At 40.3% G+C, this 25,837-nt stretch overlaps 1 protein-coding gene across 3 annotated transcripts in view; it reads right to left on the bottom strand.

Annotated features, from left to right (window-relative positions):
- The window catches only part of FUT8 (fucosyltransferase 8), a 99,993-nt gene extending 91,657 nt beyond the window's left edge, over positions 1-8,336 (bottom strand). For all 3 annotated transcript variants that reach the window (XM_085062595.1, XM_085062594.1, XM_085062596.1), the window contains exon 1: positions 8,125-8,336. The gene's annotated coding sequence lies outside the window, so the exon portion shown is untranslated. The remainder of the gene's footprint in view (positions 1-8,124) is intronic.
- Between the last annotated feature and the right edge of the window lie 17,501 nt (positions 8,337-25,837).

The raw sequence follows: 25,837 nt of genomic DNA, 5'->3' as shown, positions 1-25,837 counted from the left end.
TTCTGACACTTGATCAACAGAAATTTCCTTAGAGACAAAGCATTTAAAGAATAAATTTTTGTAAATGAATACATTAAAAATTTTAACAAATATTTTCTAAAATATGTTTTACGAACTCGTCAATAAACAGCATGTTGGATAAATACTTATTTTAATATGTACATACACAAACAGAAACACCTTCAAAAAATAAACTCCAAAAAGCTTAACAAATATATTGGTACCCACGCAAATCAAGCTTGAAAAGTTACCGTGCCACTGTGCAAACAAACTATGGTGAAGTACAATATAAATAATATAATAAACTAAAGACGAACATTGGGAGGTTATTGGAAGAGAATTCCTACTGCTCTTTTACCAAACCTTTTGTAAAAGTAATGCTTTGAAGAAAGAGTTTAACTCACAGCAAGTCAAAATTGATGTCCATAAGATATTCACAGCAATGTTCCACCAGCTTCTAAAGAGTCTGTAGCGTGCAGATTTAATGATGTCATGGTGATATTTATTGCTATTAACTGTCTCACAAAAGAAGTTCTCTTACATTACAGAAAATTATTCATCTTGCCATTGTAAAATTATGAAGCAAACATATAATGAAAGCACACTCCTAAAAAGCTTTTACATTCAGAATATTGTTACCACAAAGCAATTGCAACAGCACAAACTTCCTCAAGTTCTAGAATGACCAACAGGTGAAGTATTTATTTTTAATGTGTTATATATTCTGAAAATAAATTATGCACATTATGCTTTATTAATATCTAATATTTAAAGGAACTAAATACAATGGTTGATTCACTGGAAACTATGCTTTGCTACAGAAATCACCAGTTGTTTTAGGGAGGATACGTAAAGAGCTCAGGTTAGTAAATACAAATGAAGAGGCAAAAACCTCAGAAAAAGAGCATTCCTCATGTAACATCTCATCCTTGAATTACAAAAATGAAAAACAAATTTTAAATATATATATATATATATATACACCCAGCCTGTTATTTAACAGTAGTTCTCTACTACAGGCAACTCTTCTGATTTGAAAACTTTTAGCCAAAACCTTCCAAAACAGTTACAGGGCTCCTCGTATCTTAGGACTGCTTCTCTTCCTTTATTTATTCCCCACCCTGAAAATGTGGCAGAGGAGGGAGAAAAAGAACAGGAAGAAACGATAATCATGTGAGGGAACTAGTACATAATGTTTTGGGGTGGGGGAAAAAACAGAATTGATTGCAACTGATTTAACAGATTGTCAGAAAATCACCACCTTGAAATGATGCATTATGAACTACATAATATGAATTTGCATACTTATCATGACAAATGACCAAGAGAGATCACCCATTTTTAAGGCTGACAGATACTTCCTTGTAGAAGAATCATTTTTCAGTTTAAGTTGACAAAAGCTTTTCAAGATGACCCATTCTGTGCCAGGAGTCCATGTCAAAGCTACTTCAATGTTTACATGGTATGCAAAACATATTTTTCCTCTTTCCAAGGAAAGCTACATAAAAATACCCTTTTGCCTCATTACAAAAGGCTATTTTTCTTTAAAAAGTTTAATCACTTGTATGCTTTAAGCTCCACATGCATCTTTCTAAGAGACAGCAAAGTGCTTACCCTGACATACAAATGATGCTTTTGTCAAGCTCACTGTAATGTTACTGTTACTGATTTTGTTTTGATATGCTGCAGCTGAGCCACCTACATATTCTGTCTGTACTTATTCCATTCCTGTATCAGGCTTCTGGGAACTAAAGATCCACAGATGCAGACCCACAGGATAACACAGCTTGGAAGGGACCTCCACTTGTCCCTCAGTCCAACCTGCTGCTCAGGTAAGAATGGGGTGCTCAGCTTTACCTGCTTGGGTCCTGAAAACCTCTCAGAGAAGCTACACAACTTCTCATCCCAACCTCTTGCACAGCTTGACTAAAGTCATGGAAAGAAAGTTTTTCCTTATATCTGATCTTTTACGTCACTTTGTATTGGGTCTCACTGAGTTCTTTTTTTTTTCTTCTCCTTAGCAGCCCTCCCAGTGCTATGCCAAACATTGGTAGCTGGAAACCATTCTATGATTCCATGATTCTGCAGGGGCATGCTGCTGCTGACCCATGATCAGAGTGCTGTGTACCAAGACCCCACGTTTCTCCAGCAGAGCTGCTTCCCACCCTGTCAGTCTCCAGGGTGGGAGAGTACCACTGTACCACTGCAAAGTGATCCTCCTTCCCAGTGTAGGACTTTGCAGTTGTCCTTGAATAAAGCTCCAGATGGGCCCTATGGTCACAGTGACAAAGTCCCTCTGAATGGCAGCCCCATCACCAAGCATAGCAACTATTCCCTGCAATGTGCTGTCACCTGCAAGCACAAGAGCACATTTTGTCACCTACTCAGGACAAATCTTGTTACCAACCTCCCTATATGACACATTAAGCACTTCTTTCTGAGTCCATCCATCCAAACAGTCTTTTATGTCATCTAGTTCTCCATCAGTCTGTAATGTCCAAATCTGGATACCAGAATATTGCTGGAGACTGAGTTGAAAATCTTGCTTAAGTCCAGGAAAATTAAATCCACTGCTCTTCCCTCATCCAAGCATTCCGTCATTTTACCATAGAAGGCAATCAGCCTTGTCATGCATAATTTACCTTTGATAAGTCCCTGTGGATTGTTCCCATTCACTTCCTTCTTCTTGTGACCAGAAATGTGCTCCAAGAACACCCATGCCCTTATCCTCCCTGGGACAAAAAGGAAGCTACCCAGTTGGTAGCTCTTTGGGCTGTATTTGGCCGTTTTTGGAGGGTGCAGCATATTCATTCGTTCAGCCATTGGGAGGGTCTTCTGGTATCCAAGATGCTTCCAAGATGATGGGGAAGGACCTCACTGTGACTCTGGCCAGCTCTACCAGCATCCCCAGGCACAGTCGATTTGGCTACATGCACTGGTAGCATTTGAGTCCTCTCAATAATCCCCAACTGAATCCTCAGCCACTGCTGGTAGCTACTCTCCTCAAACCCCTCTTACTAAGCACAGAGGCCTGGGAGACCTCACTGGTGATGGCTCTCTAAGGAACAGAGGGCACAGGCTACCTCAGCCTTACCTGTGTCCACTGTCACCAAATGACACAGCACATTCCAAAAGAAGCTCACATTTTACCTGTCCTGCTCTTCAGTACTCAAGTCCTAGAAGAAACTCTTCTTGCAGCCCTTGATCTCTCTGGCAAGTGTCATCTCTGGCAAGTGTCATCTCTAGCTGAGCACTGGCTCTCTTGATGTCATCCCTACATACCAGGACAATTTTTCTAAACTTCTCCTTCTTAGCCTGTTCCAGCTGCCACTATATCCCATTTTTGCACTGCAGCTCAGACTTGAGTTCCCCATAAAGTCAAGCTCACCTCTTGATAGGCCTGCTTGTTTTACTGACTATCAGGATGGACCACCAGCATCTAAGTTTACTCTCATTATATCCCTGATGGATCCAACAATTATGAAAACATAAGCTACCCACATAAACAAAAGGGTGGGGATGAGAGGAAACAATAAAATTTGAATACAGAAAGAACTGCAGTGTGGGAAAAAGCTGATACAGTTGATGCAGCGAACACAATCTTGAGTCTGGGATACAGACCAAGTCTGAGACAGATAAGAAGACAGGTAGGAAAGGAAAAAACAAATTCAGATGAGGGAAGCCAGGAAGAAAGAACAGAATGAAGCACAAAACTGAAGGTGGAAAACTACAGAAGACAGAACAGGAGCCAGTGGAATGCACAACACAGAGAGGACAGATCCTTTTTATGATAGAGAACTGGATGTGAATCTGAGGATAGTGGACAGAAACCTGAGACCAGCAAACAGGAGTGTGAAAAGCTGGAAAGGATTCAAACAGTGAAAGACACTGCGATAAACAATTTATTAGTTAGAACCTCTGTGCACAGCAGTTCTGGATCTCAGATAAGTAGCCCTTTAGCAAGAAACAAACTGTTTACTTTGGGGAAATAGGATTGTGATGAAAATTTCAGAATAGGGCAAAGAAGGTTGGGACAGGAAGATATCACACAAGGAATATGCAGAAAAAACAGCATCCAGCAGAACATGCTCATTCCCAAAGCCTGGAATAGAACCCTAGATTCCAGTGTTTCACCTCTACTTTCAAACACTTAAAAATCTCAAAAAACCATACACAGACAACATCATTTGTACCCCAGCTGAATTAAAAATTACTAGGATCACATTCTCAGCCAGCTTAAGTGGCACAAATCTCAAGGCAAAATAGACAAATTTCAGCATTTTGAAATACTTATATGCTATATGCATATTAGTCATATATGCAATCCCACAGGATAGAGGGTTTCCTCCTCTCCAGCAGGCTTGCTGACGTTTTTTTTTTAATCTAGAGTGTTGAACATTTTGGTTATGTGCAAAGAATTTTGTGGAGTTTTAAACAGTTGACTATCAAAAACCTAACCCTCGGGTCAAAAAAAATATATAGTCACATCACAAAAATTAAAGGTTATTTGATCTCGTTCTCTGTGCCCTTTTGCCCAAGGTACTCTTGCTGTGTTACTGAACAAAATGTTAAAAAAAAAATTAAATAACATTATATTGTATAAGGACCTTGCCATATGCACTGCAAATATTGGCAAGAGTGTTGTTAATAAGACAGGTACTGCAGGAAAAGAGACGGAATTAATATTGCCCAGGAAAATTTTATTTTCTTCTGTTTCTTGAACATAAATCGTCTTTAAAAGAAAAAAATATATATAAAAAATCCCCACAAACTTTTAATGAGCAATCCACTCTTTATCAAAATGATGGACTTAGTATCTTGGGGTTAACACTGCAACAGATCTAAGTATTTATACTTGCAATCTAAATCAACACACACCATACTACAAATCAAGCAGTGAGGTCTTTTCTAGATATGCATTCATGGATCCCTATTGAGAGGTTTATTAAAAACAACAAAAAAAAGCCAGATTATCATTAGTAAATTGGACCTTTATGGGAAAACATCTTAGAACACATAAATCATTAAAACACTGATAGATTATTTTGAAAAATCATATCATAAAGGTCCTAAATTGGATATTCAACACAAAGGAATACATAATATATCTCAGGAGACTTATGTGCAAATATTACTAGTGAAACATGCAGGCACTAGAGACTGAAGGTAATGAAACAGCAAAAGAGGAAATTAAGAAGGTACAGTATGAACAGCACATAAACAAATAGCAAGGCCACACATTATTTGATACCAAGAAAAAGGATTCAATATCGCACACTGAACACTATCTACGCCATTCTCTGCTATATACTGAAAGCAACATTGTAGGGGAAAATGTAACACTTAATCCTACATTTACAGGCCACCTTATAGTTCTTACAAGAATCTCCAGTTCTGGCATTTCATTATTTATAAAAGCTTTACCTTGCAACTTCAAAGTTCTTTGGATACAGTTTTTGTTGCACAATAGCAAAACACATATTCTATTTCCCTAAAAAACTCACACATCACTTCACTAGCAGATTATTTTCATCATACAAGAGATGCATATTAATGCAATCATACATAGCATGCATCATCTACATTTGTTTTCCTTATTGTATTAGAAGCATATTCTAGGACCAAACAACAAGCTTTTGAACGAGTCCAGAAAATTAAGTCACTTTTGCTTTGACACTAGCTCCCCCTCCAGACCAGCCTAAGATTATAGTAATGACTTTTTATTTTAATTCTGACTCTGCAACAAGATAAAAATACTCAAATCCAAACCTTCATCTTTATCCACTTAAATGTCAATGAACAGACTGATCTGATAAACTATAAATATAATTATCATTTATTATTTTTAACTGTGCACACATTCAAAGCCTAGGAGAATCATTTGGTTTAGAAAAGATCTGACAAAGAGGCCACCTATTCCATACAGCCACACAAAGACAGAAATGGACCAAAAATAAAATCTTTACACTACGAATGGTGTGAAATATTTGTAATATATAAGCATTCAATTATATTATCAAGTCTCTATTTGCAGTCTTAATAAAGTGATCATAAATGACAGATGTCAAACCAAAAGGAAGCTCCTATGTGGTTTAGTACAACCTTTACTGATTCACTTAAGGTGAATTAGCACCGTTTCTACTCCAGCAAGTATAGCTAACATTTTTTTTGTTCTCATTTAAGCTAGAACTAGTACCTTTTCAGTTGTTCAGCTAATGAAACTGTCAAAATTTTTCACAAATAAAGACAAAGGACTAAAAGGGAAAGAAAGCTACAACTTCCAACTGACCTTCTGTATTTCCCAGTTGTCAAATGTCCTGGCAGCTACATCATTAAAAGAGTGAATTTGCCTGATTCAACACTCCAAGTTGATTCCTGCCTTTCCCTCATTGTTGAGCTACTCACTCAGCAAATATGAATAATTAATTATACTTTCAATTTTGAAAAGGTTGTTTTATTACATGTTGTTGCGAAAATATGCAAACTTTGCAATATGCTAGTCAGCCAGCTTAAGGTATATATACATATCAAACCCCAACAAGCATCAATAAAAATGTGGCAGTAGGCATACCTGCAATAACCGGAGAAACAGACGCTACTGGAAATACACCAAAACATATTCACCAAGTCCTCATAACTAGTTTTCTTTAACGATGAAAGAAATTGCAACAGAGTCATCTGTAAAAGCACTCCAAGCACCAGCAAGCAGCACAGGCAATGCTGGCCACTTATTTGCTTTTGCAGTTCAGAATTTTCTGAAGTTTTTGACGACTTCTAGTGGAAAATTGCTTAGAAAAACAAGTAAGATTAATACTATAAAAATCAAGAAACTTTTTCGTGCTCACTCTTTCTGAAGTATCTACTCCATTAACTTTCAGGCCTAGACATTAAGATCCTGCGTTCTGTCACACAAAGAGTATGTGTGTATATATGTACACGTGTACACTGAAACATACCATTTTCAGCTGTTGTGTATGTTTCAGTATACAAACACAAACACGCACAGAATAAGAGGCGCCAAGTGCTAAAACAAGATCACAGATAAAGTAGGAGAATGTCCTGACCAGAGGGTTCTTTCCCACATCCACGTACACACAGCATGTGCATCACAGGGTACCATGTGTGCGTTGAGGACGCAAGGACAGCGGGTACCGCCCCGAGGAAGTTACACTCTTTCAACAAGCAGTATTTCAGCTGATGTCTTTGCCCATAGGCTTCTTGGTACAACCTGCACCACGGCACTATAGCTTCTGCCTTCTGTACCGTCACCCTGGAGCTTCTGAAAGCAGAGGGTCCCAGCCTGGTCTTTGCAGAGCATCAAGAGCACAGTGCGCGCACTACCTGAACACACGTGTGAAGGACCTGAGCGCACATCGAGCACTAATTCGCCTAGGGGTAAATCGCCAGCGCCTTGCCAGCAACAGGATCCAAGACCAAAGCAGTTAATTGTGCCGAAATACAAGAAAGGTCGCCGTGGGAAAAGCCCCAGGCAACACCCGATGGCTCTATACCCGTGTCAGAGAAGCACTTCCTCAAGCTACCAGGCGGCCCTAGAGCGTGAGGTCCCTCCTCAAAGCCCACGTTTCCCGTGTGTTTCTCCCTGCCAAAACCAGGCGTCCCCTCGGGCGGCGGCAGTTCCCGGGACACCGAAACTTGGAGGCCGACCCCGCGCCTTGCGGCCGCGGCGCACGGGACGGGAGCAGCCGCGCTCTGCGCTGCGGGAACCCCGCAGCCCGCGCCGCGCCTGGGGCAACGCCGCGCCCGGGGCTCGCACGCATCTCCCTCCCGGGCCCGGCCCGGCCCCGCCGCCGACGGTGATGCCCCGGCCGCCCGCCGAGACCCGGCCTCCCCTTCCTCCGCCGCGCTCTCCGGCGGCCTCAGGCCCCGCCGGCGACCCTCAGGTGAGGGAGCCCACTGGGACCGCGGCACACGGCGGGGACCGGCCCCCTCCTCGCCATCACCGCCCCGGCGGCGGCGGCGGTTGCCGAGCAGCGCCCGAGTCGCAAAAGCGGCGGCGCCAGGCCCGGGGAAGGGATGGGGAGCGCTGGCCGGAGCAGCCCCGTCTCGCCTCGGTACCCGCTTCCCCGCCGCCGCGGCTGCCGCTCAGCCCCCGCATCCCCTTACCCGAGTGCCGGCGCCGCCGGCGGAGCCCGCGCTGCCGCTGCCGCGGGTGCCGGGCGGGGGGGCGGCGGGGCGGGCGGGGAGCGGCGGGAGGAGACGGAAGCAGGAACCCGCCGGCGGAGCGGCGCGGCACAGAGCGGAGCGGCGCGGAGCCGGCGGGGACGGAGCGCGGGCAGGGCGCGCGCCGAGGGCGGGGAGCGGCGCGCGGGCAGCGGTGACAGCGGCGCACGGCCCGGGCAGCGCGCGCCCCCGCCAGAGCGGTAGGAAGAGCCGCGCCGCGGGCGCGCGCCTGCCGGGGGAAGCAGCCTATGGGAGCGCGAGCCGGGCCCGCTGCCGCGGGAGCGCCCCCGTCACGGAGCGCGCATGCGCGCCCCGGACGTTCCACGGCCGCCGTTCCCCCCGCCCGCCGCCTCCTCCGCGCACCGCCGCCCCGGGAGCGGCCGGCCGGGACGGGCTCCGCATCGTCCCCCCGTCGCCGCGCGAAGCTTTCCCCGCCGGCCGCGGGACCGCGGGGCGGCGCAGAGAGCCCGCGGGCGGCACCGGAGCGTCCGCGTTTACCCCGGCGATGGGTGTGAGCGGAGCGGGAGCGCCCGGCTGAGCAGCGCCGCGCCCGTCCTGCCTCCCGCGGGGGAGCGCGGCGGAGATGGGGCGCGGGGCCGGCCGTGCGGGGCACCCCTGGACAGGCGTTTGGGCCCTGCGGGGACACGTCCCTCCCCCGGGTGGCTTTGTCCCCGGCGGCGGTGCCGTGCCGCGGGCAGGGCCGCCCACAGCCCCCGGCAGCGCTGCTGTCCGGAGCAGGCTGGTCCCGCCCGCAGCGCCAGCGCATCCTCGCCGGGAACAGGGTTAGTGGTTTTAATGGGAAGATCCCTAGGAAGGACAGAAATCTCACGAAAATTTGTATTATGAGAGGAAAAAGGAGTGCTCTGTGTCTGCTGCATGACAGCAGGACTTGGGAGAGGCCCGCGCTTGTCCAAGCACACTTGACTGTTCCGCTTTGTGGCTTATCAAAGCCCTTTCCAATAGTGCACGGAAACAGGTGAACTCGGCTGGATGCAGAATTTGAGAGCGTTTAACGCAACTATGGTTTCCTAAACATCCATGTGGGAAAACTTCTTACATTTTAAAAGTCTGTAATGTGCACTGGGAATGTTTCAGTGTGCTTGGGAGATGAAATGCCTGAGATGGGAAGGTAGCATGTGAAGTAGGAATTGAACTAGGCGTATATTGGGGGATCCTATGATTTCTGTAGAAGCCGGAGCTGGTAAGGATGGATATTTTGTAACTATCACATCCTTCTTGCACCCCCTCCCAGGCTCAGAAGAGCTGTCCTGCATATCGGTGCTCCGTCACGTGTTCATTCACACTTGTCTTCTCTGGTTTGTTTCACAAGCCCTCTTGTTGGTTTTTGTTTTGGTTTGTTTTCCCCAGAACTAGTAAACATTCGGAAATGTGCATGTAAGGTGTGAGACATTATGCCACTGTCTGTTGGTTTTTCTCTTTTGACTTCGTATGTTATGGATCAGCTGTGTGCCAGGAGCTCGGGGCAAAGCCACTGCAAGCATTGTCTGGGGGATAGAAAGAAGAGTTACAATATTCTGTGCCCATAGCAACCTTCCAGAACGATCTGGAAATGCAAAAATAATTAATATATCTTCTTTCCCTAAGGTTTTAATTCCTAACTGACAGTAATAGAGATTAGTTGAGAAATTGAGATCATAAGCAGATTGCTGATGGTTGTCAAGCACTGAGTTGCAGTTGCTAGCTCCTGTGACTGTGATAGTTGTTATGCCTACTAACAATTATGTTGCCTACAAATTTAGTCAAGGATTTAAATTCCAAAACCCAGTTCCATAAATAAAAAACATTTTTAAAGTCTAGATGTATGCAAAGGAGCCAAAAGTGTGTGCAGTGCAGGGAAGGGACGGAAGCCCCCATCCCTGGAAACATTCAGCATCAGGTTGAACTGGTCTTTGAGCAGCCTGATCTGGTTGAAGATGTCCCTGCTTATTGCAGGGGCTTTGGACTACTTGACCTTTAAAGGCCCCTTTCCCATGATTTCACAGAAATCATTCTATGATTCAAAGCTGCTTTAAGATGATCTAGAAACCAAGGTATGGCTTTCCAAAAGGTTTATTTAACTGTGTTTTGCATTTGCTTGGAGAATGTCACCTAAAGAAGGATTCTAAAAGGAAACTTCTGAAAAGTGGAAATCTTCTGATGGGTCTTAGCTGTCTATTAGGAAAATGCTATTTTATAGACATAAATATGATTACTAACCCACAAAATATTAGGGTACTTGCAATGCAAACAGTTCTTAGATACAATGTTTGCAAACTGGAAAAAAATCAGGCCAAAATAAATGGGCTATTTCATTGATACACTTGTAGTAATTTCAGTTGGACTTACTATGGTGTGAAATTAGGTTCATTTCAAGTGATTATTTAATGCAATGAGGAAACTACTGCTGGTTTACTTGCTTTCAAGCCCATGTTATTCTGTGCTACAGACATATTATCTTAAATCAAAGAAAATTACACAGTTATACACCCAGTATCCACTGGAGATACCAGTGGGTAAAATGTGATCAATCTGCACATGACTTGTACAGTTACGAATTAGGAGTTGTTTTTATTTGCATTGTAGTTCTAACCGTCAGCCTCATTTTTATTTTGAGGAATTGGTGGCCTGAGCTGTGCTAAGCCATGATATAATGGGAGAAAGAAAATTAAAATACTAGGGAGAGAGATGAAAAGCTACTGAGGGGAGGGCTGTTATAGAGCTCTAACTTTTTGCAAATGTTAAATGCAGCAGGTACATACATTTAGAAGTACATTTCCCAAATCATAGTGAAAGGCCAGCAGCTAATTTTATTTTCACCACAAAAAGCTCATCGTTAGGTGTAGAATGCCACTTGTGACTTCAACAACTTTTTCATCACGTGACCAAGGGTCAGAGACATAGTTTGTTGATGCTCTGAAACTCTTGGGAAAGGAAATTTACACTGAAATACAGGACACTTTTTCACTATTATGGTTAAGAAATTAATTTTCTTAAACAATTTTAAGGTGGTGGATTCTAGTTCTTGTTGTGCAGTGTACGTTTTCTAGTGCTCAATCTCACAACCTAATGAATCACTTTTACCTGATACAGACCCAAAATCTGCTGGAGTCAGCTAATTCTTTCCACTTGGCAAGAGGGTGGTAGCACTTCTATATAGCAGGTGGAATCTCAGCAGGGCAACTCTAGTTTCACTTTGATGAGACATCCTGCCACCTGTCTCTGAGGTTTCTCTGAGTAGTACCTTGAGTTAAAATGCAATATAAAGGTATTCTGACTTTTTCCCCCAAATACACAAACACATGCTGAAGTCCACATTTAAACCTCCCTAGAAACAAAAGTCTACTTTCGTAAAAATTTTCTTTCCCTGTGCAATGTTACTTGTCTCTTATTCTTCACTATCTCTGAACCCCAGAGCCATAAAGCAGTCTTAATGGATAACAACAGCTCCCCCCAAAAACTACTTTAAATCCTTATCCCTTTCTATTAAATGTACCCTCATGCCAGTTGTATGATGGTCTCAAAAACTTTACACGCAAATTTGGTTTTTAGCTATTGTGCTAGTAAAAGTAAACTTGAAAGGAAGAATCACCAGAGCTGGAAGGGATGTTAAACAGTACTTCTCAAATTCATTTGGGGGTTTTTATTAAATACCAGTTTAGGGCTTTCATTACCTTAGGTTTTCTGGACCCTTTTTATTTATTGCAGTATAACTGTGCCTTGGAAATACTTCACTTATAAAGACATCCAACTTTCCTGGTGACACCAGGCTTAAACCACACACTTCGCTGAATCCTGCCACATGCAGCTTGGTTCTGCAAACTGGCTTTACTACCAATTATTCTATATTATCTATTGCAGACCCCTGTAAACTCAACTTGTAGAACTCAAGTACCTCTAAAATTAAAATCATAGTGGGAGAGCTTTACGGGCATTTTTCTCTGTGCTGACTACGAAGACTAATACAGTTTCTAGCATAATTTTTGCAGTTTATCCAATTTGTTTTGTCATATGAAGTAGGACAAAGACTTGGGTAGGAACAAGTCAAGAACCAGTATATTTAAGAAACAAATGTAGAAATTACGTTTGAAAAAAATGGACCTGGAGAGGCGGGGTATGCTTTTGTCCCTCTCAAATAAAGACTGTATATACTGGGGAGGAGGATGAGTTGGAAAAAAATACAAAAATCAAAATCAGTTAATTTTTCCTCTGTGTTGAAGTCAAGATGCTATGAGTACCCGGACACTGTACCAGTCAGGAAACTGCAGAAATGCAACCCTAACGTAAGAATTACAGAAAAAATTTCACAAGGGTTAAAGGAAATTCAAGACACAATAAGAATGAGATTACAGAAACTGCCAATGTTGCATAAAACTTTAAAAAAAAAGTCTAAGAATATTACAAATCATTTAATATAAAACCAATTTTCTTAAATTATAAACAACATTTCAAAGGATACATCAAATGCTTCTATTCTAGCCCTCAGAATTTTTCCTGCTTTTTCCAGTGGTTTGAAATCAGATCTTGTACTTGTTAGGTCTCAGCTTCAGGTAGAAAAGAATTTCAAATACTTGAAACCCCCCCACAAGTTAGTATTGTTGTAAGAAATGTTTTAAAACATTTTAACTAAGGCTTTTATCTGTGTCCATTAAGGATATCAAGAAAACCTGTATTTTTTCCCCTTTTTCGGGAAATGCCAGCAGGTGCAACCAGTCATTGTAAGTACAGTACAAGGCAATGGTTCCTCCTCTGTGAAAAAAAAACAAAAACAAAACAAAACAAAAAATCTGAATTACTGAGATTTATTGCTGTTAAAAGATGTAAGAAAGTGCTTCAGCATAACATACAGAAGTACTTGCAGCTGCAGAGCAACTCAACAAACTTTTCTGTCCCATTAACTAAAACACTTTCGGTTTCCAGCTTGAAGCAGGTGAAACCATAATAAATATTGCACAAGGACTGTTTATATGTATCCAGAGCATTTTAATAAAGTGTTTATGAATCAGGGAAAATTTATTCTTTCTTGACACTTCCACATTTGCAGTGCTTCACTTTGAATTCTGGTGGGACTTGATGTGGCATAGCAGTTTGTTTCTCACCATTCACTGGTTTTATTGCAAGCAAAGGCTTAAAGGTCAAAAGGAACAAAGGGCAAACACAATTAAAATGGGGGTGGGTTGTGTAATCAAAAAATCACATTGTGGATGTTCCTTAAACATCAGAGATGACCACAGTTATGTGGAAAATACAGCTGCACAGTGGTATCTCTTCAGGGAGAATGAAGCAGGGACAGCTTCACTAACAGCAGCAGTCTGTGCATCTCAGCAGAACAGAGGTGATACATTTATTATGTGGGACAGACAATAGTGAAAGTGCAAAGGCAAAAGGAACTTCTCCATGCTTACATTCTTCTTTTAAATTGAGCTGCAAGCAGTACAGCGGTGTAAACACAATCATTTGTCCCTGCAGATGAGTAAGTAAAATACAGATTATCCAAAACTTGTGATTTGGATAATCCAAAACTATGCACAGTAAAAGCTACTTCAGGATTAAAATCCAACAATGTAACTTGCATTACAAGCTGGATGAGCTGCAATGTAGACACTGTAGAAGCTGGCCCAGTACTTCCCCCTTTAAGATTTCTTTTCAGTTGCTGACTGCAGAAATACTTGATTTCACAAACTGTCAGCCAATTGGACCAGCATTTTTAAAGCTCTGTCCCTTTTTTCTCAAGGGCCTTAAATTTTGGAGTGAGAGTTTCAAATTTACCAGGATTATGCTGGTAAAAAGAATGTGCCTTTAGCTTTTCCTCTAAAAATCTATTTGTATTTAGCCAGACTACTTCTGTATTGAGCAATGGGAGGATATGACCTTAAAAATCAGGTATTTCACACCCTCAGATCTGCCATCTAAACAAATTGAGTTTTGCAACTAGATTTTCCAATCAAATTTTCCAAATATGCTAATGGATATGGCTTGCTCTTTTAGTAGGACCTAATCTGAAACTGAATTTCCATTTGATCTAGCTGCATATGGAGACAAAAAGAAGGAAGTCCTGTCTCTCATGTTTCACATCATCTCCATGCATTTCTTATTCCTGGCGGAGCTAGGATATCCTTACAAGACAGACAAACTCATCACTTTTTCTACTGTAAAATACTAGAAGAAGCAGCATTTCTAGGGCTGAGTAGTAATTACAAACTTCTAAATATGTTAATGTGGTATTTGCTAAGATGTTAATTGCTACAATATTTCAAGGTTTCCTTGCTCAGATGTATTTTATAAGAACTGAATGCAAGGCACTCAGAAGAATGCAAGGCACTCAGTACTTTACAGCTGTACTAATTCTCTCTTCTGGACTTCTTTTTCTCTATGGAGGAAATGCACTTGTTCATCACCAACACATTTTTACATGAAAATTTCCTATCTTTACTCAGCTCCTATTTCTGCCACAAGAGGGACGGGGAAAGTGGTAATTTTTATTGAATGCTTGACTGTGCCAAAATGTTTCTTCAGAATAGTTTTTGGTTTGTATATATCCAGAGGGGAATAAATAAAGCTACTAGATTGCCAGTGGTTTTGTACACCCGGTCACTCTCTGGTTTAAGATCTTGGTTCTTGAATTTGGGTTCTCACTAACTTGCAGTAATTTGTTCCAGACTGATGGTTTATCTTTGCATTGGAATGGACATTAAAATTCCTACTTGCTAATTTGCTTCCTCTCTCAGATCAAGTTGCCTACCCCAATAGATTTGTGTAAATAAATTTATCATCCCTAGTAAGATTTTCATTATTGCGATTTAACAATAGCATTATCAGATAATTTCTAGGTATTCATGGAGAACAAGAACTTATCTGAGAGCCTCATCTGTGTGTTTACAGGGTGTGGTGGCTCCATTGGCTTTCCAAACAATGGATTTCCTGTGAAGGTAAACTTACACTCAAGAACAGCCCATTCTGGTTTATAGCCCGAAATAGAAATGTGGAACATTTTATCTGTGGCTTATAGAGAAAATACTATCGGCTTTTCAAATAATAACCCCAGCTGTCCTCTTTCTCAGCATGGCCTTTGCAAGAGGTTTATGCACACACTTTCAAAGAATGAGCAGCCGATAAAAGGTCTGCTGGAGAAGGACAGTCTGCAGCACTGGCCTGGCATGTCACATGAAACTCTGCTGGGTTCTGGACATAAATACCTCTGTAAACTAAAACCAGGCAAGACAAACACATTTTATTCAATTAAGCTTTCATTAGACTCAATTATTTTGTTTTGCTTTTGTCTAATTTATGTGAATTTATTATTACATCATTAGCTGCAATTGAAATAGTTCTCAAATGTCCCAAGGGCATTTCATTGTTATTGCTTCTATCAGTATTTGGCGCAAATGGAAAAACAGCTAATAAGCAAGCAAAATCAATTTATCGGTGCCATTTACTTATCAGCCCATTCTCACGTCACATGCCCCACATGTAACTTGAACGACCAGTTTTTCCTACCATTAGCAAGTACATTAAGAAAAAGGATCTACCTCCTAGCAAGCACCAGATAAACCAGATACTGTACCCACCCTGGAAATTTAAAAGTTATGTGCCTTCACTTGAATTGCATTCCTGTTTCTAGCAGCATCAGCACAAAGCAAAGATTGTGAGTAACAATTAAGTATAAAGCATGGCTTTGTATCTCAAAATAAAATAAAATAAAATAAAATAAAATAAAATAAAATAAAACTCCCCATACTCATAGAAAATAGGTAAAGCCTTCACTTCCACCAGCTCTTCTACAATTGAAGCAAAACATGTACTTGCAGCTCTGGAAGTGGATCTTGCTACAGTGATAGATGTAGTCAAGACTTTATTTCTAACTTATTAAACTGCATTATCCCTGGGCAAAGAAAAAAAAAACACAAACAAAACAAACTCCAGATGGTTGAAAACATACCAGGGGCTTTGCTGGGAATGGAAGGCTGCAGGGAATGAAGGGCTGTTGTGAGCAAGCTACTATGGTATGCCCATCTGCATTGTTTCTCCACCAAATGCCAAGGTTGCTTAAGGTTTTGCTTCTAACATCCAGCATTCCCACTTGGTGGTAGCTCCCTTAGTATCCCAGTGTAACCAGAAAGCTGTCAGCTAGTGGAGAGAAACAAGGCTTTTGTCAGTAATGCTCAGAGGCACTGCACTGTTACCAGGCTTCAGAGCTGGCCATCTTATTTCTTAATTTTCTCTGGATTCTTTTGATAATCAATTTACTTCTAGCCTTAAAAAATGAAAACAAGATTCAATATAGTTAGAAAAGCCAAATATTTAAGACTTCTGCAGTAATTTTGAAATATATTATATTACAGGATATGAAGAATTGAAACAGTCATTCATTGCTAACCTTTCGCCTTTCTTGGATTAACGTTCAAGTGCTCACTCCAGAGCATCTCTAACAATCAGCTGTCAGGGGAGTTCAACACCAGTAATATACAGGTACACTTTTTGTAAAGTCTGATGGTTCTTAGATTAAGTATTTAACTATTGCTTAAGGCAGCCATCTCTCTTCAGTTGTGCCAGATTAAGTTGATATGTTGCAATGCCCTTTAGCAACACAAAAAGCAGCAGAGCAAGGCCTAGATTAGGACCTGATTCCTGCCAAAGGCAGTTACTGATCTGGCCAGTGCTGAAAGAGGTCTAAAAAGATCCACTTTTGCTTTCTAAGCAAATGTGGTTTTGGCTGCTGTACTAGTTTATTTGCACTAATAATAAGCTATCTATTGTAGTCAAGCTTTTTCCAATTCTCAGGTAAAATTTGATATGAAGATGGTGCACGTGTGAGATTAGAATTTATTTTATCTAAAATAGTAATACAAAACTTTAATTTTCCCAGGGAATCGAGACAGAAAAGCTTTATTATTTTGAGAGTTATGCCCAAAAGTCTGTAGTACGTAAGTAAGGAATCCTACCTTGTAAGGACTCAAAATGGATGAGCCTTTTTTTGTGCTCTTCCCTTCCATCTGTGTATGCTGCAGATGGCAGATAGACTGAGGTAGAAACATGTATATAATCTACCTAGTCTTATCTTAGCAAAGGTAAACCAAAATTCTTTACCAGTTCCTCCTAACTGAATTTACCTTTGCAGGGTGGCCACAGAACAACTGATAAGTTGCAGCATTTTACTCCACCCTCTGTGATGGCTAGTGCAGCAAAGCAATCTTACAAAGCCAACGTGGTCTACATTTATATTGTGCTCAGATAAGACTTGCTATTTGTTTGAACTCAAAGAGTTGCCTCCAGGGAAGCATTGAAGAAAGTTTAGCTCCTCTATCATTGGAGACATCAAGAATGAAAAGTTTACATAATCTTTTACAAACACATTTTAATACAAATTATTACTTCGTTTTGATGTTTCTATTTCCTCTTAATCCTACAGCCAAGTTCATATTTGAAAACAGAAATAGGAGAGCATGAGAGAGAACTGGTGAAAACTGACATACGTAGATACAGCTTAACCACCGAGAAGTTAAAAACACATTAATGGCAGCACAGATCTTGGAGCAGCAAGGTTTAAATGGCAGGGTTTAATCATTCCAGGGTTCCTCTATAGCTGTACCATAAAGGATAGTCACAATCCAAGAAGGCGTCAGACCTGTAGAAACTAATAAAGGCTTATTTTTTATTATTTTCTCTACCACACTTGGGTAACGCAAAACTTTACATAGATAAAATAATGTGATTAGAGAATTAAATAGTAAATTCTATTGTTATGAAGTACATATACATGTATTTCCAATTATTGCAAATATATCAGTCAGTCAAAACCTGAAAAGGATTTGTATATATAAGCAATTTAGGAGTATTTTCTAAAGCCAGAGTCCTAGAGGGTGACCAGCAGCAACTCATGGAAAGAAATGCATGTGCCCAGTGGACTGACATTATATTTTACATGTCCAGGGTGAGCAAAGCAGCTTCTCTTCCCACCTAAACAAATGATGCAAGTCGTGTCTCATCTGCCAGTGACTTCTCTGAGTTCTGTGTGGCAGTCAGCCATACCTCACTCTCACATCAATACAGCTGTAAAAATATATACAAAACCTTTGACCATTTCACTTCTTAAAATGGTAGAGCTGTTCTTGTTAACAAGTGTCTAAATATTCTGAATCAGAACATGCACATGTAAAAGAACATTTTAAATCTCTACTGTAATAGTTTGAAATGTTTCAAAATACCCACTGGCATGAGCAAAAAAAGCTGCTATTGCCAGAAATTATTATTGGTTGCTAGTAGAGAGAAACTTTCATGCTATTCTGTTACTCAAAGTGTGGGTAGTCTCCTTTCAACAAGAAAGAGAAATATGTAAAGTGGCTTTTACTAAGTTTTGTTGGATAATAGTGCAATTCATGCAATCTGCCTTACGGTAAGACCAACTGCTCCCTTGGGCTGAAGTGCCTATGAGCTTCACTGGTGCTGTAAAACTGATCTGGATTTCCTTTCTTGAGCCTTTTTTTCCAATCCATTCTCCTACAGTTTGTTCTATTTGGATTTTAAATTCAGTTTTGTCTGCTTTTGAAATTTTGTGCAAAGTAAATGGTAAAAGTCTGCTTCATCACTCTGACGGGCAGGTATGGAATGGTGTGCTGGAGTATGTAGCTATAGTGTAGCTGTGCTACATTAACCCACTCCTCCAGCAGGGCAGCTACACAAAGCCTGATACATTTTGTGTACATTAACCTGGCAGCATGAGCCCAGTGCCAGATATACCTTGCAAATGTAGACAAATATGGCTACAGTAGATGAACTGGAATGATGTTTCTCCTATTAGCTCTGTTGTTGATTTGTTGTGTGAACTTTGATCACTTTATAACTCTATTCATCATTACCCTTCCCGCTCTTATCTGCAGAATGGTGAGATAACTCTCTCAAAGGCAGCCAGCCAACATGTGCAGAAGAGCTCTGAGATCATCACATAGAAGGTGGCTCTCTCTCACAGGACAGCAATGGGATGTATCAAATACTGATGCTATGGTTCCTTTGTAAATAAAACTGGACACTCCGTTTTTGTCAGAATTTATTGCAAAATTTTATTTCTCTGTTGGCATGACAAAGATGTTCTTTTATTGGTATCATGGGGAGGTTAATTGCATTGGAGTGCTCTGTTTTAAAGTTCAAACTTTCAGTGAATGCAGGTGAGCTGCTTTTTTATTGTAAGATTTCATCACACACCCTGTTTCCAGGTGCTTTTCCTGGCTCTTAGCAGTCCTATTGGTTTTAATTTTATTTCCATAGATTTTATATTCTCTGGTATTTCCACCTCTCTTCAACTCTTCAACTCTTACAGACACCACCCTTGTAGGCTCTGAACGCAGGTTTTATTGAAAGGGTGAAATATTTACTGAGCTGTAATAAGCCCCATACAGTGCTCAGTAAATGACACTTGTATGGTGTTCTGGGAAATGCTCTGAGATCCTGCAGGGTGAGCAGTTGAAAATACTCCCTGTTACACAGATGGTGTTGCATAATGGACCTCAGGTCTCACAGAGTCACTTTAGAAGTCAAAAGATAATATAAGGCAACACTTCCCAAAATGCTGCTGTGGGTACACCAAGGGAACACTCCATGGCCGCCTGTTTCTAAAGGAAAATGTCAGAAATGTGGACACAGAGCAATGTAAGTATAATCCCCATGTTAAGTGTGAACAGAATCAGCTCCGTGCAGCTTTTCTTTCACCTGGCACACCATGTGCATTTTTAAATAAGGTTTCACAAATTAGATGATCCTGTAGCAGAGAAGGCAGCTCATTGCAGGAGGCTAACCAGCTTAATTCCAGCTAATAGTATGGTTTTGGCAGTAATTTCATAAGGAATTGGTCCTTTTCCTTGACATCAAGAGGAAGATATGGCCCACAATCCACACTGAGGTGGACATGTGAGTGACAAATAGTTTAGAAAAGTTTACATCCTGTGCCATGCGTAATTTGGGTAAACTGGTAAAAAATATAATTATTTGATAAATCAGCTGATTGTATAAGTAACTAAGGGACACCAGCATAGGCGCAGTTGTCTCAAGCTGGCACATGAAATAGCACAGGAGTAGTCAAATTATTCTGGAAGTGTTGGAAATTATAGAACTTCTTAATAGTTCTGGTTAATGGTTTTAGTTAACTTTTAAATTAATTGTTTGAATTACGTATAATCAATATATATTTTAATCATAAATAGTGTGTTTTTCTTAAATTACTCTTAGCCAGCATTTAGCAAAGTTGTCATAAGCAGCTAGTGTGGGAACACAGCTTGGGAAAATTACTGAAACTTTAAGTTTTGCTAAGCTAACCTTGATATGCTTCAGTGAATGAGGCTTGGGAGAGAGTGATGTATTGTTGAAATTGGATACAAGAAGCACAGAATTTATGGACTACAAGGACATTTTGCAGAAACCAGAAGACAGAGAAGAAGCTAACAAAGACTCAGGATATGTGTGTTGAAAAGTCTCTGCCTGGGAAAAGGATACTAAAAAGACTGAAAAATGTGGACTAATTAACATGAGAAGTGAGAAATCAATAACCAATAGAGAACAGAATACTAATTAATGAAAAGAATTATGTAATATAGAACCAGTGATCATTAATTTCTTTGTTTTCTAAAAATGTATAAATAAGTGAATGAGTTTTGTATCTGCCTTTGTGTAAAGGCCAGAATTTTGCTGGCCACACACACGCCTCCTGGCTGAGAATAAAGTAATGCCTCCCTCACTAACACTAAAAAGACAGTGTTAGATAGTGTTATTTATCCCAACAATTTCAGAGGATTTGGTAACAGAAACATGGCATTCAGCATCCAGGGCTCTGCCTGTAGTGTGACTTGTCACAGCCTCTCAGCATTCCGTATGTCTTCTGAAAACACTGCTGAGGTTCCCTGTTAGCTGAGGCTAATAGAGCAGTGGCAAAGAAACATACTTATTCCACTTCAGGAACACAGAAATGTAATTCATATTTCTAAGGAGTATAGGAAGTGTATAATATATATTTTATGGAAAAGCCCAAGAAGGATCTGCAGCTAGCGGTTATCAAATAACCTACCTGCCACAGCAAATGTTTCCATTCACTATTCCATAATTAAAGGCATTTTATTAGAAAAGTGTGAGAGTCTATATCCCTGGTCAACCTTTCATTTCATTGCTTTAGCAAAGTCATCTAGTTAAAACTGGACATCTGTATCTTTGAAGGAGTGGAAACGATTATATAGCAGAAAATTCTTCAGGCTGTCACCTTCTACCAAAGGTTTACTAGGCCAAAAAGAAGCTAAAAACCATTCTCATAAAGGCATCAAATTTGGCTGAAAAACAAACAGGGATGACAGAGTTGTTTCATATCTTAAATGTGAAACACAGTTTGTCACGTGGCAGCTTTGAATGTAGAAGTCAGTTATCTGACCTCCTTCCTGTTAAATGCTATCTTGTTCAGAAATGGTAAACAAACTTTTTATTGCATGATTGCCTCAGATGACTGCTCAAACTATTGAAAAAGTTCACATGTGTAGATCAAAGTTAACATTTATGTACTGAATTCATGCAATAGAATTGTGACCAGATCTACAAAGCACAGCCCAGCTATGTGCTCTGTGTGCCAGTTCCTTGGGTGGTGCTTAGACTATTGCAACACTGCAAAGATAATATTCCCTGAAGCACTTGCTGGCATTTTTAAGGCATGATGTAACAAATTTTTTGAGGGTGGAATGCTGCCTAACTCTGAGGTAGTTTGCTTGGTTTGGTTTTGACTTCTGCATAAACAATTTGCATGTTGATTTTTAACATGGTAATTAAAAAGGCAGACTATGCCTACACCTTTTCCCGTTTCTTCCACAGATTCCCTGAATAAAGCATTTAGTCAGCTTCGCTTTGCTTATTTTACAATCTGCCTTTGTTTCAGTTCAATAAAGTTCACATTTCATTTGAATGCTTCTAAATGGTATTTCTAAATGTGCACAATTTAAAAGACTTTTCATTTATAGGGGCTGCTCCTCCATGCCAATCACTGTTGTCATACTTGCATTGAAGCATACATTACTGAAATATTCTGTGTTCTCATACTACCCATGGAATAAGTTACATAAGGCACTCCTAGCTCATATACTGATTTCATAATCCAAATACTCACCAGAGTAGTAATATCAGACTAAATTAAATCGGCAAGTAGGCCTAAGTCCAAAAAGGAGAAAACACAGTTCTCTTTTGTTTTACACACTTCCATTTATAATGCCATTTTGTACTGAGATTATTTTGAACATTTAGGTCATTGATTATTTTTAAGGTAGGCTACAAAAGTTGTAAAAATCTTCAAGGACCTATTAAATTTACATCATCATCAATAAACAGAAAGGCAAATCCCCAATGACAACTTCATTTGGTCTAAACAGGTGGAACTTCTTTGCAAACAGCAAATGTACAGATTTGCACCATTCCACAATCAGACATACATGTACACAGGAATATGCAGTTAAATATTTCTGTGCAATGGAAGTTGTGAAGTCAGCTGTTCTAAAAGCTACCAAACAATTTCTATTATCAAATGGCAAAAGGGTCTAATCCAGCAGTAATACTGAAAGGCAATAGGAAATATTTCCATTTAGAGCATGATGTAAGTTAGTTAGGGCTCCCAAGTGTGGAAAAGAATGGCTTGGATTGGATTGGACCTTACAGATCATCTAGAGAAGAGGCAGGCAGCAGGCAGGTTCAAAGCAAACAAGAAAGGCCATTTTTCATGTGACAGGTGGAGGGACCTGCGCAACTTCTTGCCACAATTGCAGATAGTAAAGCTCACGTGAGCACAAAGAGAGGCCTTCCAAGGGTTGTTTAAGACTGCCAAACAACATCCAGCACTAGGAGAGAGAGCTGAAAGCAGGTGGAGTGCAGAAATATGTGAGGAGAAAGGTGTCATTCCTTCCTGCTTTGTGCCGCTTCTTTCCTGGGCCTCTCTGTATCATCAGTGCTGGACATGGGGCACTGGGCTAGCTGCGCCTTTTCTCTGACCCAGTACACCCAGCAGAGGTTCTTAGGTGAAAACCTGAGATGGTTTTCACAATCAGTGGTGCATTTCAGAATAAATGAAGCCTTACCTCCCCAGCTCCATGTAAGAGTAAGCTTAACCATCTCTTCCTACTCTAGAGCAGCACGCTACCAAATAAACCTGGTTTTCAATTTGTTGCTAAATCAGCCCTCACAATCACAGCATGGCAAAATCTGGATATGATACTTTACAATCAAATAAATTAACCGACAAGTGCCAATTTGAAATACCAGCAAATACGTAGCTTGGTAGTCTGATATTTACACTCTGGATAACTGATTTCTGTATAACCCCAAAAAGTTAGTCAAACTTTATATGATATACAAAATATATAACTGTTGGTATTAAAAGGTGTCACCACCTTGAATTTATATTGATTACATTCTTCATGACCAAGTTATGCAATTAATCAAACAACTCAACAACAAAAAACTTACATGGTGGTGTGGTATAAAATCATCTTCATGCACTAACAGGAGAAAGAGTGAAGAGGGATAAATAATTATTCTAGGAAAGTTTTGGGTTGGTTTTTGTAAATGCACTGGTACTGATTTTTCAAATTTGATTCAAATTTGATTTTTGTTCAAATTGTTTTACTTGTAAAGTGAGGTCACTCCATCATGACAAGTCCTGCTGCAGTGTTCTGGGGAAACCGCAAGCACATTAACAGAGACTAATGGGCTTGTCCACAAGGGGTAATCAGTGCAAAATAAAGCAGGAGATAAATCCAAAGCATCCTAGCCAGCTTGCAATAACTATTATAGCCTATTTCCACATGAAAGAAAAAACTAATGTTACAGTATTTTATACCTGACAACTTAGACTTAAAGAAAGTTATAAGTAAATGACAGACACTATTAGATATATCATGGTCTCTCTAACTGCTAAAAACCTTCTCTCTATTGTCTAAAAATCATCCTGAGTCACCTGAAGTCTCTCCACCTTCATGCACAGAAAAGATTGTAGTTGCCCATATGAGGCACTGGACATAGGTTATTTTAACAGGAAATTTTTCATATAAAGAAGAAATGTTTTTCTTTGAGATATGTATGCAGCTATTAATTTTAAAGTTGAGGGGACTGTGCTGGGTTTGACTGGAAGAATGCACAAATCTTTGAAAATCATTGAGCTTGTCTTCCACAGACTATTCATCCACAGGTAGCATAGCCATGAAGAAGCACAGTGGTTCCTTGGTTAGTAAACTAGGGGAGAAAAATAACAATAACATGTATCAACTGCACCACACTGAATTCACAGCACTAGGAATAGGCAGGAAGACCAGATTCACAAAGTCAGTCTCAATAGGTGAAGTTGCCTTTGCAACTCTGGGTGAGTTTTCAGAGGAGCTGTCAGTCATTTCACATTTCATTCAGCATCCATTTGCAGGTTAGCTATCAAGTAAAATCTGGTTTTCAGAATAGATTTTATTAAAAGCCTTCATGAAAACCAGCACTATATCTTCACTGTTTAAAGGAGCTTGGGTAACTCTTGCTCTGGCTCAGACTGTAAAATAAAACAGGAGCTTACTGGGATGCAGTAAGATACTGCAAACCCAAAACTGGGGGGTTTATGTATCTTTTCAGCAATTTTTAGTCCTAAATTATGTATAGACATTGCATCTTATTGTGGTTCTTTGTAGGATTATGGCCCAAAGAACCCTTGTTTTGAAAGAAATGTATGGCATGCCAGGAGATAAGGCAAACTACTGGCTTAAATACTGTTAAGTGCCATTGACTTCACCTCATTTGGTGACATCTTTCAACAGCCCTGGTTACATTGCAGTTTGCAGTTACAGCAATAGTTATTACATTTCAAACAGTGTCTTAATATATTAAATTATATTATATTAATACAGTAATACATGTGAAGAAGACAAAGAAGGGCTCATTGCCAAAAAAATATAGAGGTAGTAAGCAAGGGGAGAACTGGACACAAACTGCTGGGTCACAAACTGGGGAGATGAAATACACACAAGGCAGAACTCTGCTTGAAGAGACTGAGCTGCCTGTAAGAGAAAAACCTACTGCAAGGAATAACATAAAATCAGACACCCAGACAGTGTTACTTCATGGAGCCAGAAGTCCAGGAAAAGAGTTTGTATATCAAGTTTTCTTGTATATACACCAAAATAAACCACAAGCAATTTTGGATAGATAATTTCTGGCTTCCTCTAGCATGCATGTTAATTACTGCAAGTGTTTTTAATTAATCAGAATTTTAAATATGGAAAACATGCTTTATGCAATAGTAATGGGGTTCTACAGAAGCTTAAGCTTTCAACTACTCGAAGTTCAACATAAAAAGGTTGTGTTCCATTTTAATTTACTATTCAGGGCTTTGCTATAATTTTGTGCAAACAGGCAATGAGGGACCACTAAAATGCAACTAGTCCTGCTTGCACAGCCCTGCAATGAATTTAACATAAAGGTCTGTTTCTCTAATGCTAATTTAGTGAGGTTATAAGCTGAAAGCAGAAACAGATTTAAATGAGATAACGGCAGAGGTTTACACTGCTTTTATTTTCTGCTATGGAAGACCTGGGGAAAATATTCCACCTAAGTGGTTGCATTTCACTCATTTTCCTGAATAAGTTTTCTTTAATAAAATCCCACAAATTTAAAA

Source organism: Lichenostomus cassidix, chromosome 5, assembly GCF_008360975.1.
Source record: "Lichenostomus cassidix isolate B80296 chromosome 5, HeHo_3.0, whole genome shotgun sequence".
Classification (NCBI taxonomy): Eukaryota; Metazoa; Chordata; class Aves; order Passeriformes; family Meliphagidae; genus Lichenostomus; species Lichenostomus cassidix.
The sequence above is the reverse complement of the archived record's forward strand: the minus strand, read 5'-3'. Positions and strand labels throughout refer to the sequence as shown.